Source organism: Pantherophis guttatus, chromosome 7 (assembly GCF_059756535.1).
Source record: "Pantherophis guttatus breed Tessera chromosome 7, ASM5975653v1, whole genome shotgun sequence".
NCBI classification, from domain to species: Eukaryota; Metazoa; Chordata; class Lepidosauria; order Squamata; family Colubridae; genus Pantherophis; species Pantherophis guttatus.
The window spans coordinates 65,384,891-65,410,094 of NC_142069.1; the positions used below are offsets into that span (position 1 = coordinate 65,384,891).

General features: G+C 42.5%; 1 long non-coding RNA gene across 2 annotated transcripts in view; it reads left to right on the forward strand.

Moving 5' to 3' along the window:
* LOC132710541 (uncharacterized) overlaps nucleotides 1–24,431 on the forward strand; it is a 45,733-nt gene extending 21,302 nt beyond the window's left edge. The window contains exons 3-4 of one of the 2 annotated variants that reach the window (XR_015728990.1): nucleotides 22,041–22,110; nucleotides 24,217–24,431. This is a non-coding gene — a long non-coding RNA (uncharacterized LOC132710541). Of the gene's footprint in view, nucleotides 1–22,040; nucleotides 22,143–24,216 lie in introns of both variants that reach the window. The other variant, XR_015728991.1, reaches the window with a different exon arrangement.
* The last annotated feature ends 773 nt before the right edge of the window (nucleotides 24,432–25,204 follow it).

The window sequence follows — 25,204 nt, forward strand, 5'->3', positions numbered from 1 at the left end:
TCTTAATTGGCCTGACACAGAATCCACCAGGGGGAGTGTCTTTGGCTCTGAGGAAGAAGACAAGATGGCGCTTTTTGAAAAATTTAAGTCACGGGATTCTTCCTTATCATGCTCAAGCATAAACAAATCTCTCTTAAATCGAGACAGTTCATTTTCATAATATTTTACATGCTCACGATAGGATTTGATGGCCATCTCACGCTGGGTGAGCTCAGGGCTTTGAGAAGAGTAATGAATTACTTCTCTCTCTGCGTGGGGGTGAAAAAGCTTTGCCGTTTGTGGAAACTTTCTTGGCCTGGCACCAAGCACATCGTAATCTGTGGGCTCTGGTAGAATAGATTCATAGCATGCAAATTGAGAAGAAAAAGCTACCGACCTCAGTCGCAGTTCATTATCTTCAAAAGCAGCTGTTCTGATATCTGTCCTTTGATGTGTTTCCGAAAGCATTTTCAGATCTTCTTCACCCATGGCACCTTCTTGTTCCAATTGCGTAGCCGTAGCAAGAGGCTGGAATCTTGAGGGCGTTACTATCTCCTGTTCTTCTTCCAAAGAGGATAAAGCTCTGTGCTTCATTTTTCCTTTTTTCTTCTTCTGTTTCGGCATCTTAGCAAAATAATTAGCGTACCTCAGTAGCTAAAAACTAATTGCCTATGCGCTCTTATCAGAAGTAACAAAACAAGGAAAAAAGCCATAAATCAAACCATCCTCGTGCTATCAGATTGTCAGGGCATTTATTAATCCCATGTTTGGCTCTGGGACTAATTACCCTGGTTTAGAGGAGATGAATCGAGGCTTATTCCAAGTTGCAATAATCTGAAAAGAAACGCGAAGGAAGGTTTCTAATAAAACTCATTTATTTGTTATAAAGAAAATAAAACACCTCACTAACTAAGAAAAGTTAATTGTTACATTTTGAAAGTAATTCTTGCCGGCTATCTGAGCCGGACCTCTGGCAAGAGAACAAAGGAAAGAGTGTGAGAGCAAGTGAAGGAATGGAATGTGGGTGGATACGGAAACACGTAGCTTACTGATAAGAAGTTGGCAAAGCTACGGAGAGCCAGACAGTCCAGAAATAATGAGCTCAGCTGGTAAATAAAATAACGCAGTGACAATGTCTATGGTTGCCTTATTGTCCTCGTGTAGGCCGGTTCAGTCCAGATGCTAGTAAGCAGGTCATCAAACCATGTCAGGTTGTTAGCTGCTTTGGAGAGACAGATGTACTCTGCCTCAGCTGTGAAGGTGGCTACCAGGTTTTGTTTCCCGGTGTACCAATGTACTGGGCAGCCGTTGATGAGGAACACGTAGCCGGATGTGCTCTTCCTACTTTTTGTGTCGCCTGCCCAGTCAGCGTCGGCATAGGAGGTTAGGATGGGTTCTTTGGACATCTCTGGCTCTAGGTTCAGGTATGCGTCCATGCTGTGTTTTAGATACCTGAGCACATATTTCACACCCTCCCAGTGGTACATCCTTGGATCGCTGACATGTCTGGATAGCAGGTTGACCGCCAGGAGGATGTCTGGCCTAGTCCAATTAGCTATATATAGTAATGACCCAACAACAGACCTATAGAGGGTATTGTCCTTGAAAGCCTCACTTTCCTCGTTCATGTGTTTCAGGAAGTCAATGTGTATGGGTGTATCACATGGCTTGGCTTCCTTCATGTTGCATTTGATTAACAGGTCCAATATTTTCTCCCTTTGGGAGATCCTGAATCCCTTCTGAGTCCTATCAATCTGGACACCCAGGTATTTGTTCACCTTTCCCAGAGTCTTTAGGGCAAAGTGTTTCCCCAACTGATTGGCAAACTTGTCACAATTTTGTTTATGCTGACCACAATACAAAATGTCGTCCACGTAGATGAGTATGTGCTCTATGGATGTGCCCTCCCTCTCGGTGAAAAAGCATAGGTCGGTGGAGGTGGCTGTGAACTCCATGTCCTTGAGGATCTTCGCTAGGCACTCGTACCACCTCTTACCGGACTGTTTCAGACCATACAGACTTTTGTTCAATAACCACATGTCCTACCCTTGTGTGTTTCTCCACGGGGGTGCCCTGACAAAGATCTCTTTATCTAGCTTTGCGTGGAGGTAGGCTGTCTGCACGTCGAACTGGTAGACTTCTAGTCCTAGGATTGTGGCTACTACCAGGGCGCTTTTTACACTCTCTGCCCTGACCATGGGTGAGTACATATCTGTGTAGTCCTCCGGGTACCTTTGTGCGAACCCTTGTGCGACTAGCCTAGCTTTGTACAGTCTCTTATTGTCTTCTAGTTCTTTGATTTTGAAAACCCATTTAGTCCCGATGGCTACTTTGTTCTCTGGTACTCTGGATGGGGTATACACGTTTAACTCTCTCAGGCTGTTCATTTCCTTATCTATGGCCTCCTCCCATCTGGCCCTTTCCTTTCGTGGTAGCCTGAGAATGTCCTCGTAGGAGTTGGGTGTTGTGGTGCCTGTGTGTATTGAAAGTATGTAATTGTTGAATCTTTTTGGCATTTTGTTTCTGTTTTGTCTTATGGGTCTGCTGGGCATTGTTTCTGAGTCGTGCATGTGTTGGGCTTCCCTCTCTGTGAGCGCATCTACTTTTACCTTTATGATGGGGTGGTTCTCCTTCCATTCTTTGGTGGTTACCTCTTTGTGTTTGGGTTTTTGTTTTTCGTGTGTCTCGTTTTCGGTTGTGTCTGGTTTGTTGTTGGTTCTAACATTGTCATTAGCTCCTTGTCCGGGCAGTACCTCGTTGAGGTGTATTCTTGACCAGTTTGTGTTCTTGTGGAACACAGCTGATCTGGACACAACAAATCTGTTGTCCTTGTCGATGAATCTGTAACCCTTGGTTCCAGATTCGTACCCCATGAATCTTAGTCTCCTCGACACTTTGTCCCCCTTTCTCCTTAACTGTCTGAGTATATGTACATCTGCAGTTACCCCAAATATGTGTAGGTGAGCTATCTGGGGCTTCCTGTTATACATGACCTCATAGGGAGTTTTGTTCACTACATTTGACCATATTCTGTTCAGTGTGTAGTTTGCATATGTGAGTGCCTCTGCCCAGAAGTGTTGCCCCAGCCCTGCGTCTTCTAGCACCCACTTCACCATTGTTTGTAACATGCCGTTCCTGCGTTCTGATACTCCATTCTGGAATGGCGAAAAAGGTGAAGAGGAGAAGTGTAGTATCCCGTGTTTCTTTGTCCAATTGGAGAAGTCCCTTGATAGGAACTCTGAACCTCTATCTGTCATAATTTGTTTTATTTTTATGTTATGTTGAGTTTCTACCCTCTTGTAGAACTCTTTAAATCTTTGGAACACCTCACTTTTATGATTGAGGGTGTATACAAAGCCGTAACCGCTATAGTCATCGACTATAGTTAGGAAGAACCTCTTCTTGTATTTAATAGAGGGTCTCATGGGTCCCACCACATCCATGTGAACTAATTGGAATATTGAATTGGTGGTGCGGGAGGCCTTTTTGGGCCTTGGTTTGGTTTTGATTTTTGAGCATTTACACACAGAACACTCCAAATAATTGTTACAGTTCTTTAATGGTAAGCCATTTGAACATTCATTCATTTTTTGCACCGTTGGAAAACTAGCATGGCCTAACTTTCTATGCAGTAGGTGGGCGCACTCATCATGAATGGGTTTGCCAATGTGTGGCTTCCCTTTGTGTGTTGTGTCTGAGTTGGGTTTGCTTTCTGTAATGTGTTCCTTTCCACCCCCTCTAGTTTCCGTGGGCGTACTTGTTTCTTTCTCCTTACTTTCTGGGTTAGCGTTTGTGTTTGTGAGTTCTTGGGGTACTAAGTATGTGAGTCCCCCCTCTATGATGATTTTCCCTATGTTTTTCTTTCCTTTAGTCATGTATGCTTTCCCTTCCTTAAAGGTTGTCTCAATGCCCAAGTCTTTACTGAGCTTGAGCGTAGCCAATATATTGTGGGGTATTTCAGGGATGAGCAGCACCCCCTCTATCTTCCCTATCCCATTTATGCGTGCGCTTCCTTCTCCTGTCACCAATACCTTGTTCTGATTAGCTACATTGATGTGGTATTCCTTTGGCGTGAATGATGTCAGAATGTTTCTGTTATTGGTGGTGTGGTTGGTGGCCCCTGAATCAATGAGCCATGTGTTCTTTCCTTTTGTTTGAGTGTGTGGGTGTTGGTGGTCCCTAAGCTCATATAGTGACCCAGGCTGACTGTCCCTGGAGCTATCTCTATATCCTCTCCTATCTCTGGGGTTGGGCGAGTCCCTGCGCCTGAATCTGCTTTCTGGGGAGTGCCTGTCTGAGTGTCCTGGTTTGCGGCCTTGTCTTTCCCTACGATAGCTGTAGTCTCTGTCCCTCTGGTTTCTGGGGCAATCTCTCCTATAGTGATTTCTAGAGCCGCAGTTAAAGCACTCTGGTTTGTCATGATCCCTGGTCTGAAAGTCTACCCTTTTTATTGGTCTGCTCTCCCTACGGCTTGATGAGCGATCCCTTCTTAGACTGTCCTCCTCTATCAGCCTGTTGGTGAATGTTTCTAGGGAGAGATGCTCTATGTTGAGGCTATCTAGTTGTAGTATAAAGTTTTCCCAACTAGGGTCTAGGGAATTTATGATTATGCTCTTCATGCTATCTTCTGAAATAGTTTTCCCCCTTTGTATGAGCTTTGCCCTGGTAGCATTTAGTTTAAGGATATGTTCCCCCATGGGAGTCCCAGCCTTGTGCCTGGCTGAGTAGAACTCCCTAGATATCTTGGTGGTTGTGGCTGCACTCTTACCATAGAATAGATTAAATATTTTTTGCAGTATCTCAGCCACAGTCAGATGATGGCCAAGGCTAGGGTATATGCTAGGTGATAGGCTTGCCATTAGTAAATAATATGCCCTGTGGTGCATGCAATCAGTGTCAAAAGTCCAGGGTTTTTTTGATGGATCATTAAGTAAAAATAACATATTTTCCCTTAGAAAGATGATCTGTAGCTGATGATTCCACTCTAAGAAATTAGCTCCATCTAATTTTAACTTGTGGAAATCAGCAGGCAAAGTCATTGAGCTGTATGGTAAATTACTCACAGTCTGGAGCTGTCCATGGTGATTTTGTAGGTGAGGGAACTCGCAATATGCTGGGGGGATGCTTGTTGCTGGTCTGTATGGACTTATCTCTATGTTCCTTGTACTTATCTCTATGTTCCTCTCTCTTCCTGTAAGTGGCGACTGGGCATGCGTGAAGCTCATTTCATGCCGGAGGTCATCGGGTGAGGAGCTCTCTGCTGCTGCTCTCAGGCCTAGGCCTAGGCCTGCCGGTGGGAGGCTGGGCTCGCTCCTGGCGGGCCCGTAGCCCTCCCTGGATGTCGGATGCCATGGCTGGGCCCCTGCATCCTGGGCGAAGATCGGGGACAGCTGGGCAGGCGAGCTGGTCATAGGTCGAGGATCCCTGGAGCTCGGCGGCACAGCAGCGGACGTAAGTCGAGGACCTTCGGGTGCGGCGGCGGCGGCGGTGGACCCTGGGCGACGTTGGAGGGCCTCCGGATGGATCAGGAAGCCTGGTGGAGGCCGCATGGTTGGTGAGTCGTTGTTTCTTCTCCTCATTCCGCGGCCTAGGGAAGTTGGTGTGGCGGGTGGCGAGTGCGAATCCTGCAGGTATTCAGTCCTGCAGGTGGCCAGGTCTTGGGTGTAGTTTTTGGGGTGCGTTGTCCCGCGTGGTGTCTGCAGGGGTGTTGCCAGGGTTCCGGTGGCTACCCTGCTGCTCTTTTGGGGGTGTTGAGCATCGGTTTGTTTCTTTCTGGCTGCTGGGGGCTTGAGTGCTGAGCCGAGTGCTGCAGCCAGGTTTTCGATCATTTCGACTGCTTCGGGCTCGATGGGCGAGCCCCACAGGCTTGTGATCTTGCTTGGGTGCTGTTTTGGGGGTCTTCTTCAGCAAAGTTGGGGTTCTTGTTGTTTCCTGCCATTCGATTTGAATCTCGGCTTCCCATTGGCTGTTGGCCATTCCAAGATGGCCACTGAGAGCATGGCGTGGAAATGAAATCCTCCACATCCGGAGCCTCAGCTTGGGGATATCTTCCTCTTGCCGGGCTGGGGATTTCTTTTCTTTGTTGCTGGATGCTCATTGCTGCTCCATTGCTTTTGAGTAGGCTATGGAGTTTCGCGATGAACTCCTCTTTGCTGGCGGTCGCCTCCATCATCTCCAGGATGGTGGATCGGAATTCTTCGTTGCTTGGTGGCTCTGCCCTTTCTCAGTAGTAGGTTTCTTCTCTTGGCCCTTTGTCCCTGAGTTGTGGACTCGGGTTGTAGTCTCCATCATCTTCAGTTGTGGTGGTCCTTGCTATGGCACCTTCGAGAGCCCGCAGTTCTTTCATCTGCTTGATGTAGGCTCTGGTGGCCATTCTTTTCTCTGCCTCTGTCTGGGTTCCTGATTCTGCCATCTCTGTGAGTTGTGGGTAAACCATCCTCTGCTACCAACTTGTGACTTATTTCTAGGATCTTACCCAATAACTCCAAACACAGGATGCAGTGAATCAATTCTCTTTATTGATCAAGGTTTCTATTACAGGTATTTGGCTGGAAGTGACCTCTGGATGCCTGGACCATGCCTTAAGTACCTGGGAGGCGGAGCTGAGTTAAGGAGGGGTCAGGGGAGGATCTAGGTGGATGAGGTATTAACCCTTATCATGCCTGGGGATGGACAACGGTGGGCATTTATACACAACAGTTTAAAAGGCTTTTACTCAGTGGTGAGATTCAGCTGGTTCCCACCGGTTTGGTAGAACTGATACCTAATTTTTTGCTGAGTTCAGCGAACGGGTTAGATGTGTTCCAGAAAATCTGTGTTTTCCTGAATACATCTGGTTTTCATTCAACTTCCTTCCAGGTGGGGAAAAAATCCTTCCCCAAAAGTCTAAGAGAGGAGCAACAGAAACCAAAAGGAGTCTCGGCACCTTGGATCATTTCACTCAGGCATGAACTGCAGATCAGATGGCAGCCCAGGGCCAAAGCACTGGCAGAGTACCAGAGGGTCGGGGAGGGTGCTGAAGTGAGTGGGCATCCTGCTTGCAGCGCCCATGCCAGCTGCCCTTCCTGGCTAGAGCTGGAATGCTGTCATGGTTAAGTGCTGTTGGTTGCTGGCCTTCCCTCCGGCAGGCTTGGGCAGCTGATGAAGAGAGATGGGCCCATTTCAGCACCTGGCACCCAGATGCTCTCATTTCCCCCAAGCATTTCTTTACTAATCTGATTTCCAGCTCCTTTGTGTTTCCCTGTCGTGTTTCTCACCGTTGTGTGCAGGCAAACAAAAGTTTGTGGGACTAAAAAAAAAGTTAAATTAATCACTTCCAACTTTGCAAGATATATTATTTTCATGAGAAGTTGGAATTGATTCATTGAACTTTTTTTTATTCCCACAAACTTTTGTTTCCCTGCACACGATGGTGAGAAATGCGACAGAGAAATGCAGCAGACCTGGAAATCAGGTAGACAAAGAAATGCTTGGGGGAAGCGAGGGAATCTGGGTGATGCTGGGTGGGGCAAGCTCCATGGGTGTAGTGTTGCACTGTAATGGAGAAATGGGAAATGGACCAGGGAAGGAGGAGGAGCTGGGAGAAGAAAGAGGAAAAGTGGCCTCTTCCTTCCCTCGTGCTGGCCATTCCGTTTCCCATTTCTCCATTGTAGCACAGTGCCCAGGATCCACTTTATAAGGGGGGGGGGGAATAATTTAATAACTAGTTCACCCAGGGTCAGGTTGGCCATCACAGGAGGCTCGTCCTACATGTGCAGCAGAGCTGGAAAATGGGGATGGGGGATGCCTCCCACAACAGCCAACTTGACCCTGGACGAACTGGTTGTTAAATTATTTGAATCCCACCATTGCTTTTACTCTTGGAAAGCACACTTTGGATTTATTTGCAAAGTGGCATTGCTCTATGCAGAGTTGGTTTGCACGCACTCTCTCTCTCTTTTCTCAACACTTCCTTAATGTGGCTTGTTTTGCTGGAAGGCTATTAGGATTGTCTCTTCTCCCCCACTTCCTTCCCACTTTCTTAGAAACAGAAATTCACTGGTGTAATCTGGAAGGGTAACATCATTACCAGACTCCATTACCACAATAAGAGACTATCACGTGTTCAGGTCCGACCGTGAAATCCGCAGGGGTGTCTATTAAAAAATCCCTAAATCTAAAAAAATTCAAGTTACACAGGAATTAGCTCTTCCTGAGACCATCATATGTGACCTTTCCCTAAACACCACAATTTGCTTCATACTCTGTTACAGAGCCCCTGATTACAACCTGTACATGCGAACAAACTAACATCACTACTAACATGGGCAGCTTCCTGCCCACACCCTCTTATCTTTCTTGGTGAACTAAATCTACCTCTTATTAATTGGATCCTAAACGAATGTACAACTGAATCCATACATGAAATCCTGTACGATGCTGTAACTAATCTGGGACAAGATCAACTAGTAACTAATAACACTAGACTCAACAACTGCCTTGATCTCATCTTCTGCAACAGTTTAAATTCAATTTATGGACTACAAATAAAAGAACCCTTTTCCAACAGTAACCATAGCATGATAGAATTTTATCTCAACTTACATCCTCACATAGACAATCATAATAACGGAATCCCAAATTATAACTTTAGAAAAGCCAACTATGATCTCATAACTGATGACCTTTCATCTTTTGATTGGCAAACTCTATTCACTGGCTGCATCACTGCTGAAGACCATTATAACATTTTTTTTGCAAAAAGTCAAAAGAATCATCAAAATATACGTACCACTAATAACCCCCAAAACCAGGAAAAATAAATTACCCATAACAATAAGGAAGCTTCAGACCCCAAAAAAACCTCTTTGGTGCAAAAACAAAACTGGCTATGTAGCTAACTTCAAAAGTCACTACAAAACCATATGCCGACAGATAAAGGCAGAATGCATTAGTTATCACAGCCAACGAGGAAAACTAATATGCACTAAATCCACCCGGGCCTTCTACAATTTTGTAAACAACAAACTTAAAGACTCAAGATCCATCCCACCACTAAAAGGACCAAACGGGAAAGACTGTAATGATGAAACCATTAAGGCCAACCTCTTCAACACATTCTTCAGTTCAGTCTTTGTAAACAGCAATGGCTCATGCCCCTCATTTCCCAATCGTACCACAACTACTCACAACAATCTACTACATGTCAATTTCACAGAAGATGCCGTTGAAAAGGCACTACGCAACCTAAAACCAGCTCTATCGATTGGCCCTGATGGATTATGTGCCTACTTCCTAAAAAGCTCTCAACCATCATAGCAGAACCACTTAGCATAATCTACGAAATATCTTTTAGAACCAGCTCCTTACCAAACTTATGGTCACTAGCCATGGTCATCCCTATTTTCAAAAAGGGTGGCCCCAGCCTAGTTGATAATTACAGACCAATCTCATTATGTTGTGTCACCTGCAAAGTCATGGAATCAATCATAAACCAATCCATTACCCTCTACTTAGAGACTAACAATTTACTCTCTCGCAATTTGGCTTTAGAAAAAAATTGTCCTGCAATCTGCAACTATTGCACTGCAAAAACATATGGACTTCAAAACTCAACCAGGGCAAATCAATAGATGCAATTTATGCATCTATTGTAGATGTAAAGCCTTCGATTCAGTGGTACATAACAAGGTACTTCTAAAACTACAAACTTATGGCATTTCTGGATTCCTGCATAAGTGGATAGCTGCATTCCTATCAAACAGGCAGCAAGTAGTCAAAATAGAGAAAGATTTATCTAACCCTGCACCTGTTAACAGCGGTGTCCTCCAAGGCAGTGTTTTAGGACCCACGCTCTTTATACTTTATATAAATGACCTTTGCGATCATATTATAAGCAGCTGTGTTTTCTTTGCGGATTATGTAAAACTATTCAACACCATGACAATGCTGCTCCTCTACAAAAAGACCTTGACTATGTGTCAGAATGGTCAGACAATTGGCAACTCCAAATCTCAACTAACATTTGTCTTACACATTGGCAAAAAAAATCGGAACACAAAATACAAGCTGGACGGATATGACCTAACAGACCACCCTCACTCTGTCAAAGACCTTGGAGTACTCATCTCAAATTATCTAAGTGCCAGAGCTCACTGTAACAAAGCCCTGGTGGTATTCCGGAAGTGGTTACAATGGAACTACAGGTAGTCCTTGACTTACAACCATGGAAGAGATTGTGAGTGATAGAATTAATTTCTCCCAATAGACAAGAGCAAAGAAACTGTTGAGTAGGTGTCTTGCTAAACGCCTCCCCCCCTTTAAGGGTGGCTAATGTAAAAGCTTTCTAAGGTTGCACAGGAGATACCTGGCCACTAAGAATGGGTGCTTAAACTTGGGATGTACATTTGGGAATGGAATTTAAAACATTTTGGGAATCCTAACCTAACCCTAACCTAATAAAAATCAGATACTATGTAGAGAGGCTCAATTCCAGGACAACACTAACTTCAGCAATAGTACATTGCTTTGCCCAGAAGATCTAGCAGGTTGCAATTTTCTGTTGGTTTTTTCCCCCATGCAGCTGAAGCAAGTAAAAGCCCTGACAAAACTTTCTCCCTGTAAAATTATTGAAGGCTAAGAACAAACAATGGTCCTCAATTCTGGCAAATATTTTTACTCAGATCGCATAGCTCATATTTCCTAAAAATTGGGGAAATCTATCACTGTTAGATTGAGGGGCTGTCACAGAGAGGAGGGTCAACCTGTTTTCCAAAGCACCCGAAGGCCAGACAAGGAATAATGGATGGGAACTGATCAATGAGAGATTTAACCTAGAAATAAGGAGAAATTTTCTGACAGTGAGGACAATCAACCAATGGAACAGCTTGCCTTCAGAAGTTGTGGGAGCTTCACCACTGGAAGCATTCAAGAAGAGACTGGACTGCCATCTGTCAGAAATGATGTAGGGTCTCCTGCTTGGATGGGGGGTTGGACTAGATGACCCACAAGGTCCCTTCCAACTCTGTTAATCTGTTAAACAGTTCCACTATATAAACTGTATGCTGGACATTTTAAAGGTGAATTGGTTGACTGGTTAATTTAGAACAATGTCATTGCAGAACAAGCTGGCTTTAGAGAGGGTCAAAAATACATCCATAGAGCAACAATTATATTTTTATTGAACTTTGACCACCCTCACTCTGTCAAAGACCTTGGAGTACTTATCTCAAATTATCTAAGTGCCAGAGCTCACTGTAACAAAGCCCTGGTGGCGCAGTAGACTAAAGCACTGTTATTAACATCAGCTGCCTGCAATTACTGCAAGTTCAAATCTCACCAGGCTCAAGGTTGACTCAGCCTTCCATCCTTTCTAAGGTAGGTAAAATGAGGACCCGGATTGTGGGGGCAATAAGCTGACTTTGTATAAATATACAAAAAGTATGAAGGCTATTGCTTAACGCATTGTAAGCCGCCTTGAGTCTCCGGAGAAGGGCGGCATATAAATCAAATTAAAAAAAAACAGCATTGCTAAAAAAGCATTAAGAGTTGTTAACCTAATCTTGCACAGCTTCTTCTCCGGTAATATTGAACTTCAAATTAGGGCATACAAAACTTTTGCCATACCAGTTCTTTTTTTTTTTTTTATTGAAAAGGTTTTCAAATACAAATTTTTCCCCCTTTTCCCCCCCCCTCCCCCCCCTCCCTAACCCCCCCTCCCCACCCTTCCCCCCCTATGACTTCTTCGTAACAAAAAAAACCCCTAATTCATAACAGATTACTTACTCCCTCCTCAAAATACTGACCTTTACTTACTAAAAGTATTATAAATCCCCCTTTATCCATACATTTCAGAAAAGAAGAAGAGAAAAAAACAAAAAAAAACAAACACATTATACTATAACTATTATAAAATAACTTCTAATTTAGCATAATAGTGTTTTATATCTATACATTATTGCAACAATTCAAAACCACCTTCCACTTTAAAACTATACGATAAGTCCTACTTTAATAACATTTCAAAGCGGGCTCCCCATAAAATCTAATTTAACATTTATTCCACTCTATCCATTTCCTCCACTCCCCTAAATGTATCACTTAAAAATCCCTTTTCTTAAACTAATCAGTCTGTAGCTAGCTTATTCACCCACTGTCTTACAAATTTACCATACACAACAATTCTTGATATCTTTAATTCACTGCCCACACTACTTAAAAATATATATATATATATATTCCATTATATCTAAATAAAAAAAGAAAAGACAATAACTTTAAATTTATAGTCCATATAATATCTTCTTGAAGTCTTTCCACTGGATTGTTAAAACCAACATCCATAATAGGGTAACATAGCTTGCTGATGCAACCGTTTATTCAAGATCTCCAATCATATCTGCCCCCATCAGTAGTAAACATCTTCTTATATATATAAAAGTAAAAACAACCACCCGAGTGACATTATAATTATATTCCATATAATAATAATTGTGGGTTTCATCAGGATTATTAATTTCCATCATCGTATTGGGTAACAACCCGATCTTCTGCATGTCCCAATGTGATTCTCTTGCCTTATAATTCAAGATAATTATAATATATTTATCAACACAAAAAGAAGTTTCAAAGTAGATAATTCAAAACCATCAATTTGAGGCTCTTTCCATGTCCCAAAAATTACGGCAATGCAGAGATCTGCCACTATCCTCAGGATGATATTGACCAATATGTCGCCTCCTCTATGTTTTCACATAATCATTCATATTTTAAAATCACTGGCTTCACTGTTGCTTGGGTTAGAAATTTCTATTTTTGTACAACCTATTTCTTTTTTTGTTTTCTTTTTGTGGGTTTGACTTCCATCCTAATTTTTTGTGTCTCGCGTTTCTTTTTTATCCCTTGTATATCCTCTAATTGGTTTCCATGCTTGTCCTTGCCTTGATAAGTCATCACATTAAAATCAGATGGCACTTCTCTCAAATTTGTAGATAATCCAGCTGGGGTATCCGATAAATCCAAAGGCAATTTATCTGGTACAGTCTCTGTCTTTAGTTCCAGCTCCTTCTGCTTATCCTGTATTATATCTGAAGACGTTAAATTCATTTTCAACCTATTTTGATAAAATTCTTCCGCTCTTTCAACAGTATTTAACTGGTATCTTTCTCCTTGATATCTCAATATAATACCAACTGGGACGTCCCACCGGAATTGAATATTTCTCCTTTTTAACTCAGACACCAGAAAGCCAAATTTCTTCCTTTCCATTAATATCTTAGGTGGGAGTTCCTTGTAAATCCAAATCTTTCTTCCATACAATTGCAAATTAGAATTGAAGGAATTTTGCACAATTTTATTCCTAATTTCTTTATCTGAAAAATAGATTACCACATCTCTAGGCAATTGCCTTTGCTTGGCAGTCCAGGAGTTTATTCGATAAGCTCTGTCAATCCTACAAAACACTTCCTCAGGTTGAATCTTTAAAATCCCAGCTAGAAATTCAGAAGATATTTTCCTTAAGTCATCTCTGTTATTTTCCTGCAAACCTCTAAGTCTTATTGCATATTCTGTGAAATTATATTGTATCTTTAGAACCTCTTTTTCAATCCTCTGTTGCAGATTTTCTACATTACCAGACTTTTGGTCAGCATCCATTTTAAATTTTTCTTCTGAACTATAATCCTGAATATTTAACAAATCATTTTCAATTTTTTGAATTCTATTGTCCAATTTATCTTGAATTTCATCCATTTTTGACTCTAGTAAATTAGTATTTGTATCCAACCGAATCATGAATTCTGACACTTTTAAAATTTTTTGCTGCAAAAAGTCAAACTTGGATTTCACCAATTCCTTAGTTTCCTGCTTAAATTTTTCAAGTTGCTGATTCACAATCTCATCCCTTCTTTCAATCTCCTCTAAGAGAAATTCTATTATATTAAAATCAGGTTTCTGGGACTGAAAAGTTAAAACTTGTTCCTTTAAATTCTTAGTGGGGGAATCCCCCCCACCTATTTGTTTGTCTGACTTCACAAGCCTCAGTGCCATGTTTCCACCTAAGCAGGCTTTGTTAGAAGAAAAAAAAAAAACAAGACAAAAGACTTCCAGCCAGCAACAATCAGGCCTCCAGGGGAAAAAGAGAAAAACAAAAACAGGAGCGGAGTTTTGTCTACAAATGTAGCCAGTGGTATTTATTCCGCTACATTGTAATAATAAAAAACGGAAGAACTTTCCCTCTCAAACTCTTCTCCAGCCGCGGCAGACGCCATTTTAAAAAAAAACTTTTTTCCTCTTTCTCTTCCTCTATTCTCTTAAGTAATTTTTAAAAGATAAGTAAAATACTTGCGCTTCAGTATTACAGGTCCAGCTCACATTTTCTTTGAGTAATCTGTCAAATTCGCAGGCTTGCTTTTGACGCCTGGCTCTGCATTAGCAGAGGTCTCCCAAAGCCCGGAGCAGCGGCTGGGGATATGGGGCATCTCATCCGCTCCATCCCAAAAGTAAAAGAAAAACTTTTGGGACTCTGCAGAGAGTTCTACCCACCCCTGCCGGCTCTATCTCCGTTTCCTCATGGGAACGGAGTTTTTTCGAGCCGCCGTTCCGTTGTGAAGGCGGCTCTAACAGGCAGTGGAAGCTGACGATCCCAAAGGAACGTCTGGCGGCGGCCAGCAGCAAACAGGAAGTCTGCCATACCAGTTCTTGAATACAGCTCATCTGTCTGGAACCCGCACTGCAAATACAATCGAAAGAGTCCAGAGATATTTCACAAGAAGAGTCCTCCACTCCTCTGCTCGCAACAAAATACCTTATGCTACCAGACTCAAAATTTTGGGCTTAGACAACTTAGAACTTCGCCGTCTTTGATCTGACCTAAGCATAGCAGAGGTGAAATGCTCCCGGTTCGGACTGGATTGGGTAGCGATGGCAGCGGGTGGTTCGGAGAACCGGTAGCAAAAATCCCTGTGCCCGCCCCCCATGCCCAACTGAGCTGTGTGATCATCAGAGGCTGTTTTTTTTACTTTTAAAAGCATTTTTTCTACAACCTCTTCGGCCAAAAAAATGCTTTTAAAAGTAAAAAAAAAAGCCTCTGATGATCGTGCAGCTCAGCTGGGATCGTCAGAGGCTTTTCAAAGCATTTTTTGTGCAACCCCTTCGGCCGAAGAGGCTGTAGGAAAAAAAATGCCTTTAAAAGCCTCTGGCGATCCCAGCTGACTTGCCTGATCGTCAGAGGCTTCTAAAAGCATTTTTTTCTGCAACCTCTTAAGGTTGTAGAAAAAATGCTTTTAAAAGTAAAAAGAAAGAAAGTTGGCCACGCCCACCCAGTCACATTACCCCTCCTCCACCAAGCCAGGCCCACAGAAACAGTAGTAACAAATTTTAGATTTCACCCCTGAAGCATAGTACATAAAATCATCTGCTACAATGTCCTACCAGTCAATGAATACTTCAGCTTCAACCAAAACAATACAAGAGCACACAATAGATACAAATTCATGGTAAACCGATCCAAACTAGACTGCAGAAAATATGACTTTAGTAACAGAGTTGTTAATGCCTGGAATATACTACCTGACTCTGTGGTTTCTTCCCCAAACCCCCAAAACTTTAACCTTAGACTGTCTACTGTAGACCTCACCCCATTCCTAAGAGGTCTGTAAGGGGCATGCATAAGTGCACCAGCATGCCTACCAGCCCTGTCCTAATGTTTTCTTTTATTCGTATCCTTTTCATGTATTTATAATTATGTTTACACTTGTATCTGTCATAAAATACATTCTTGACAAAATAAAATAAATAAAAAAACAAAAAAACAATGATGAGCCATTGAAAAGTTCAGACAGTGCACATTCATGCCTCTTTCTGCTTCCCTGGGTCTTTGATTGGGGGTTTCTTTTGGAGCAGAAGCAGAGAGCCTCTTCAAGTGAACGTTTCTCTGTGTCTTCTGATTTTCCCCTGGAGCAAAAGAAAGCCTCTTCTAGTGAAGGCTTCCCTGTGTGTCATCTTGTTACCATTCCCCTCCCCCTTCCACCTTCCCATCTGTGGAAAACTTGTCTTCCATGAAACCGGTCCCTGGTGCCAAAAAGGTAGGGGACCATTGGTCTATGATCTTGCTATGAAAGTGACTACAAGAGAAAGAGCTGAATGTCATTGATTATCAGAAAGGATGCCATGGTGATCAGAAAGAGCTGTGGTGGCATAATGGTTAGAATGCAATATTGCAGACTAGCTCACTGCCAGCAGTTTGATCCTGATTGGCTCAAGGTTGACTCAACCTTCCAATCTTCTGAGGTTGGTAAAATGAGGACCCACATGGTTGGAGGCAATATGCTGATTCTGTAAACTGCTCGGAGAGGGCTATAAGGTACTATGATGCGGTATCTTTTTTTTTTTTTAACAAAATGCTAATTAAGATATCTTCCCAAGCTTAGGAATCATGCTGCTATGCAACCAAGAATTGGGCAAAAGGAATGAATTGTTATTGCTGTCTCTCTAGGAAGTAAACTGGTGGAGGAAAATGTCCCTGAGCCTTAGAGCCATGTTTGAGAAATGCCAAGAGCAACAGAAGTCAATTTATATGACCAGATATGGCGGGAGCAGGGGGCCGCATCATGTGGTGGGGGCGCGCACTCGCTATCTTCGAGCGGTGGCGTGCCCCGGTCCCCATAGCCCTTCTCGTATCCCAGGCTGTTCAGACTCTCAGGGCCCGAGCCTTCGGCTGCTGTCGTGCAATGCCAGGTCCGTGGTAAATAAAGCCCCCCTCATTTGCGATCTTATTCAGGAGAGGGGAGCGGACCTGGCAGGTATTACGGAGACCTGGTTGGGCCATGAGGGGGGGGTTTCCCCTCGTGGATATGTGCCCACCAGGTTTCCGAGCATTCCATCAGCCGAGAGCTCATGGCAGGGGTGGGGGGGTGGCGGTTATTATAAAGGAAAGTCTTGATCCGAGGGAGACCACTGTTCCACAGATAGCTGGATGTGAGTCCCTTTTTGTGAGATGGTGTCGTGGAGTACAGATGGGCTTGTTGATCACGTACCTGGCTCCCTGCCACGTGGCAACGGCCCTGCTCGAGCTGCTCAACGTCATAGCTGAGGTGGCGGTTGGTACGATTTCAACATGCCATCTGTCGGCGAAACGTCTGAGGTGGCTTGGGAGTTCATGGCTTCCATGACGGCCATGGACCTTACTCAGTTAATTCATGACCCCACTCACACGGGTGGACACACTCTGGATTTAGTTTTTGTCTCTGGTCAGTGGTCGAGTGGCCTTGATACAGGGGATATAGTCATCGAACCCTTGTCATGGTCTGACCACTCACTCCTTCGAATGGACTTTCTAACCGCTGCACCCCACCGCAGGGAGGCGGGACCGACCAGGTGGTTCTGCCCCAGGCGCCTGATGGACCCTGATAGGTACCAGATGGAGCTTGGGCCATTTCCTGAGACTCTGGCTCATGACTCGGCTGAGGACCTGGTGGCCGCCTGGGATAGTGCGGCTGCCGGGGCCTTGGACCGTGTCGTGCCTTTGCGGCCTCTGACCCAGCACCGAACTCACCTAGCTCCTTGGTTCTCCGAGGAGCTTAGGGAGATGAAGCGCCGGAAAAGATGCCTGGAGAGTAGTTGGAGGACCAGCCGCTCCGAATCCGACCGAACACTGGTGAGGTCTCATATTAAGACCTACCTAGTGGCAATAAAAGCGGCGAAATCTAGCTATTTTGCCGCTCTTATCGCATCATCAGATAATCACCCGGCCGCCCTGTTTAGGGTGACCCGCTCCCTCCTCCATCTGGAAGCGCGGGATGACCCCTTGCAGGGCCGAGCTGAGGACTTTGTGCAGTATCTGTATGACAAAATCGCTCAGATTCGGGAAGGGCTGGCCTCTGACTGGGTATGTCCGGATGGGATGACTGAGCCAGGTCTTGAGAGTGTTATCTGGGGGGAGTTCGATCCCGTGGCTCCTGAGGACATGGACAGGATCCTGGGACGGCTGAACGTGACCACATGTTTATTGGACCCGTGTCCCTCCTGGTTGGTACTGGCTTCCCGGGAGGTGACACGAGGCTGGCTCCAGAAGATTGTTAACGCTTCTTTGAGTGAGGGGGTCCTGCTGGCCGCTTTGAAAGAAGCGGTTGTGAGGCCCCTCCTCAACAAGCCCTCTCTGGATCCGGCTGTTTTGGCTAACTATCGTCCAGTCTCCAACCTTCGCTTCGTTGCGAAGGTTGTTGAGAGTGTGGTAGTGCAACAGCTTCCCCGGTACCTGGATGAAACTGTCTATCTAGACCCACTCCAGTCCGGCTTCCGGCCTGGGCACAGCACGGAAACGGCATTGGTCGCGTTGGTGGATGATCTCTGGAGGGCTTGGGATAGGGGTTGCTCCTCTATCCTGGTCCTGTTAGACCTCTCAGCGGCGGGGTTGGGGGTGGGGGGCACCGTTCTGCGGTGGTTCTCCTCCTACCTCTCTGACCGGTCACAATCTGTGTTGACGGGGGGGCAGCGGTCGACCCCGAGGCACCTTGCTTGTGGGGTGCCACAAGGGTCGGTCCTCTCGCCCCTTCTGTTCAACATTTATGTAAAGCCGCTGGGTGAGATCATCCGTGGCTTCGGGGTGGAGTTCCATCAGTACGCTGATGACACCCAGCTGTACATCTCCACCCCAGGCCACCCCAACGATGCCCTTGAAGTGATGTCCCAGTGCCTGGAGGCCGTGCAGGCCTGGATGGGGAGAAACAGGCTCCGACTCAACCCCTCCAAGACCGAGTGGCTGTGGCTTCCAGCGTCCCGATATAGCCAGCTGACGCCATCGCTGGCTATTGGGGGCGAATCACTCGCCCCCATGGAGAGGGCTCGCAACTTGGGCGTCCTCCTGGATGCATGGCTGTCTCTAGAAGATCATTTGACGGCCGTGGCCAGGGGGGCTTTTTATCAGGTTTGCCTGATACGCCAGTTGTGCCCCTTTCTAGATCGGGACTCTCTACGCACAGTCACTCAGGCACTAGTCACTTCCCGCCTGGACTACTGCAACGGTCTCTACATGGGGCTCCCCCTGGGGTGCACCCGGAGGCTCCAGCTGGTCCAGAACACGGCCGCGCGGGGGATTATGGGGGCGACGAGGCGCTCCCATGTGACACCTCTCCTGCGCAAGCTGCACTGGCTCCCGGTGGTCTTCCGGGTGCGCTTCAAGGTGTTGGTGACCACCTTTAAAGCGCTCCATGGCTTAGGGCCGGGGTACTTACGAGACCGCCTTCTGCCACCAATAGCCTCCCACCGGCCAGTACGCTCGCACAGAGTGGGCCTCCTCAGGGTGCCGTCCGCCAGACAATGTCGGCTGGCGACCCCCAGGGGGAGAGCCTTCTCTGTGACGGCGCCCACCCGCTGAAATAACCTTCCCCCAGAGTTACGTATAATAACAGACCTCCGGATTTTTCGTCAGGCCCTGAAAACCTATTTATTTCAACTAGCTGGGCTGGCTTGAGCTAAATTTTAAATTGATTTTAAATTGGGTTGTTTTAATTTACGGCCAGAATATTTAATTATTTTAATACTGTTTTTTAAATTTTGTATGCTCTGTTTTTACTTAGGCTGTGCACCGCCCTGAGTCCTATTTGGAGAAGGGCGGTATAGAAATTTAATTAATAAATAATAAATAAATAAATAATTTGCTTTCAGTGCTCTGCCAAATTCAATTCCCAAAAGCTTTATGTATATTGAGAAGATAAAGAATATAGAAATCTGGCAGGCAGTACTAAGCTAAATAGACTAGTCTATAAGTTTTCTGACTTCCCAAAACTAAGTTGAAGAACCAAAATTTACACTAAGAGACAGAAAGTCTGCTAACCTCTGGAACGTGCTACTTTAATAAAGTTAACATAAATTTTGTTCTGAACAAAAGAAGAAGATTCTGAACAAAGGAAGAAGATTAAGCAGAGATGCAGGCATGCTTAGGGTGATATGGAAGGTACCATGACACTCATATCTGATATCCCTGAAGAGCCCAAAGACAGATTGGTTTGTTCAGTCCCAGAACATCTGTAAAGCATTCAGATCATCAGATCTTTTGTTATCTAATACTGCCCAATAAACTTTACCAGTTGACAGATTTGAGCCTGAGTCTACACATTGGGTAACTTCACCTCCACTTGACGAATAATGATGCTGAGGTTCTTGTTTGTTTGCTTATTCTGAAATCAGATCATGTTTATTCTGTGTTGCTTTCCAGTTCTGATAGATAACTAATTGTTGGCAGATGTGGCAAGTATTTGGGCCAAGATATATTTGTTTGCAGTTCGGCCATAGCTGGTATCAGGCAGCTACAGCTGTTTTTTATCAAAGTCCTGTATATGTTAGACATCCACCTGGCAAAACAAGATTCACTCATATGACCTTTAGCTAAAAGCCTGAAATAGGGGATGTTCTGCTTAAGTAATACTAGAAATAAATCCTGAAAATACCTAATTAAATTAACAAATTGCCATGAAATGCTAATCTGTGTTTATATATGCAAAAGGTACCCATAGGTCATATAGAGAGATATCTTAGGCTTTGTTGTCAACTTTGATTTAAAACTTAAATTGCCCAATGAGAACATTCATTTTTTGAGACAACCTTTATTTTGTGTAGTGTAATTGATGAATATGTTTTAATATGCTTTAATATGTTTTAACTTGGAAAATACCTAGCATGCTTTTGTTTTCTTGACCATTGTAAGTCATTTGAATACCCCAGCAATAGGAAATAGCTTAATTTTTGTTCTGAAGATTTATTCCTATATGTCAACATTTTAAGAAAAGGAGTAAGGTATGATATATAGAATTTGTATTTCTTTTCATTTATATAAACCTTTTAAAAATAGTTTTTAAAATAAAATTTAAGATTTATTTTTCTTTATATATTTATATAAAGAATATATATTTTATATAAATATATCTTATATATTTATAAGATATATGATTCATTTTATCAAAAAAATCAAATTACAAACTTATCTATACTCAGTGAAGAAAATCCCATTAAATATGTTAGGGCTTACACCCAAGTAAATAGACAGGATGACATTATTAGGATTTTTTGTCATAGTGAATAACCTTGACTACACTTAACTCTGTGTTAAATTGTAGACTTAATTTACTTGACTGTTTGGAAATAAAACTTAGAAACTGTTCAGATGGTAAAAATTATGCCATGTTATGCGTCAGTGTTATTTGAATTGGAACATCTCCTGCTTTTAATTATAAAATTTAATTCTAGCCCAAGAGAATCTAAAACAATTATTGGTTCCATCCCCTGAACTATTTTGTACACCAATCTCTCTGTCAGCAGCAAAAAAATTTTTTTTAAAAAAAATTGCAGTCTTCCACATTGAATTTCATAGACCAATTTTAGCATAAATATGTATAATAGATAAAAATAGACTTATGTCCCACAGTTCACATTTTTTAAACAAGAAACACTCCAAATAAAGTGACCCTATTTCATATTTTTGTGACAGATATAGGCACAAAATATTTGATATCAATATTTGAATAGTGATATTTAGAACATAGAGAGCAGCCTTTTACCTCAGTTGGACTAACTACAGAAGAATAATTTTATGGTTTCCCAGTGCTTTGAACTGTATCTTCTATAAACACATCACAAATAATTATAGGTAATAGAAAGATTCATGTTTCAAGTTTCAGACACAATTCTGATGTTTCTTTACTTAGCCTAAAAGGATTGAATCTGTCTTATTTATGTATCAATAAAGGAAAATGTGTGGCTCAGGGAAATGAGGGGTCCTTGGTGCTCTCTGAGATGTTTCATTCCCAAACTAGATAACATCATCATTGCTAGCTGATGATGCCACCTAGTTTGGGTAATGAAATGTCTGCAAAAAAAGAACCAAACTCAGAAAGTATCAAGAACCCTTCATTATGTAGGTATGTTGTACCCCTGAGTTATTGTCTTTCCAGCACTCTTACATGGTCAATAGCTGTAATACTCCAGGAATTCTTAGGACTGTGTTCTCATCTGGTTCAATAGGGATTTTAGAGTTCCCCAATATATCATGCTTTGGAGACTTTTTTTTTTTTTTTTTTTTGCTACTGCAGAAGAATATTCCTTCATTCAGATGGCATCATCCCTGGTGGTATTCCGGAAGTGGTTACAATGGAACTACAGGTAGTCCTTGACTTACAACCATGGAAGAGATTGTGAGTGATAGAATTAATTTCTCCCAATAGACAAGAGCAAAGAAACTGTTGAGTAGGTGTCTTGCTAAACGCCTCCCCCCCTTTAAGGGTGGCTAATGTAAAAGCTTTCTAAGGTTGCACAGGAGATAAAGAGATACCTGGCCACTAAGAATGGGTGCTTAAACTTGGGATGTACATTTGGGAATGGAATTTAAAACATTTTGGGAATCCTAACCTAACCCTAACCTAATAAAAATCAGATACTATGTAGAGAGGCTCAATTCCAGGACAACACTAACTTCAGCAATAGTACATTGCTTTGCCCAGAAGATCTAGCAGGTTGCAATTTTCTGTTGGTTTTTTCCCCCATGCAGCTGAAGCAAGTAAAAGCCCTGACAAAACTTTCTCCCTGTAAAATTATTGAAGGCTAAGAACAAACAATGGTCCTCAATTCTGGCAAATATTTTTACTCAGATCGCATAGCTCATATTTCCTAAAAATTGGGGAAATCTATCACTGTTAGATTGAGGGGCTGTCACAGAGAGGAGGGTCAACCTGTTTTCCAAAGCACCCGAAGGCCAGACAAGGAATAATGGATGGGAACTGATCAATGAGAGATTTAACCTAGAAATAAGGAGAAATTTTCTGACAGTGAGGACAATCAACCAATGGAACAGCTTGCCTTCAGAAGTTGTGGGAGCTTCACCACTGGAAGCATTCAAGAAGAGACTGGACTGCCATCTGTCAGAAATGATGTAGGGTCTCCTGCTTGGATGGGGGGTTGGACTAGATGACCCACAAGGTCCCTTCCAACTCTGTTAATCTGTTAAACAGTTCCACTATATAAACTGTATGCTGGACATTTTAAAGGTGAATTGGTTGACTGGTTAATTTAGAACAATGTCATTGCAGAACAAGCTGGCTTTAGAGAGGGTCAAAAATACATCCATAGAGCAACAATTATATTTTTATTGAACTTTACGAATTTATAAACTTAAAGGAAGAATTACCACCCTTATCCAACCCAGTTCCAATATATCTTTAGTCTGCCTGTCAACTCCATAAATCTGTGTATGAGTCACATTTTATTACAAACCTGCCACAATCATGCTGAATGTAAAAGTAAGATTCTAGTTGTTAGATTATTTATAAATACTAGTCTAAACATATACTAGCAGATTAACAAATGATGTTTTTCTGTGTCACCATCCTTCTTTTGGCTTGTCTATCTCCCTGGCATTGAATCTCGTTATGTCCCTTTAATTTTGCATTCTGCTCCTGGTTGGAATTTACTCAGATTTTTACATAAAATGGGCAGCTATATAAATATTTAAAACAAACAAACAAACAAACAAACAAACAAACAAACAAACATGTGGTTTGTCTTCCGAGCAAGATAAAATTGAGTCCTATAAGTGAGAGGGGCTTTTAAAAATTTCCATAGGAAAAAAATCCAATACATATATCCAAAAAATATATGGATACAGATGTACATGATGGAATCCTTTCTTGGAAGGTCCCAGCCTGTCAATAAATTAAGACAATCCTCTGTCTGCAAGCAAAATCCAGTGTTTTAGAGGCAGCAAAGTTACAAAAATCCCATAAGAGTAGATTGATGGTTGAGCTTCATTGTCATGCCAAGTTTGGCACTAAGAAAATCAAATGAAAAATTCATTGATTATAGTTCTTTAAAATTTCTTATTTTTCAAGATAAGATATGACATTTCCTGCTTTGATTAACCAAAATAACTTGGGCTTTTGGCTGGATAGTTTGGTGGTTACAGTGCTGTCCTTTACTTACACCAACATCTATGCCTTGCCTTGCCAAAAAAAAAAAAAAAACCTTACCAAAAATATAGTGGAAATCCTTTACGATATCTGGCCAAAACTGAGCATTATGAATGTCCTCTTAAGGGTTTGCTAACCCTCTTATTTTCATCCATGTCTGGAAAAAAATAAAGCAGCAGCTTTCTTATTATAATTTTTTACTAGTTTCTTTTTCCCATTTGAAGTTTTAAATAGTCCACATTAGGTTATTTTGCTCTCCAAACTCAGATTGCAAACTTGAACTACATCGTATTTCTTTGGATTTCAGAGTTCCAGTCCTGGAAGAATCAGGCTGATTTGCTCGGCTTTGTGACAGAGAAAGAAAAATTGGGTACTGATTGGAAAAATAGAATAGTGGAAAGTAATTTTGTGCAGAAAGTAAGTGGAATTATGAATTGAAAATGGCAACATTGAAGTGTCTCTGCGTGTAAAGAAAGATAATTATAGACATGAATAATTAAACATTCATATCTGTTTGTTCAACTTAGTATCTGGCATCAAAAATTGGAGATGAATTGGCAAGACCTTAGGGTCAATACCTTATGGGATTTAGCTCATCATCCACTATCTAAAACCTAAAAATACCAGAGCATGTGGATTTCATCAAGCCTAGATTTGGGAAATGAAATAATTTTATTATAAGAAATGCGTGTTTTTTTTAAATCAAGGATATGATTATACCCTTTCCTCAGGAGCCTGGCATTGTACCTTTGCACAATATTTATTCTAAGCTAGCAACATACACTCACAAATGCAATCAAAGAACATGAAGCAACTATACCTGGCCTATCCATGCCCAATCTTTAAAGTTATTTAAAAGCAATTCATTTTTCCTAGGGAATCCTAGTAAGTAAAGATAGCAAATAGAATTTTAAAACTTTAACTTAGATTTTTCAGTACCCCACCAAATTCCAATTCCTGGGATTCTTTAGCATTAAGTCACATGTTGAAGTATTTCAGTACTTGTGATGAATTGATGTTTATCCCAAACACATATGGGATAAATGTGAATTTAAAATGATTAAAGTTTTCAGAAAGTTCTGCATTTAGAGTCTATTTTTCAAAATCTACAAAACAACATTTCTGTAGAAGGATGAACTGAAAAAACAATATTGGGAAATGCAGATGGCATATATCAACATCATACAAAAAGGAATTGTTGCATGGGCAACAATTACCTTTACGCTGTACAAAAACAGTCTTCAGACCTATCTGACAGATAGTTTAGGGTACAAGCTTAAAACAATTCTTATAGA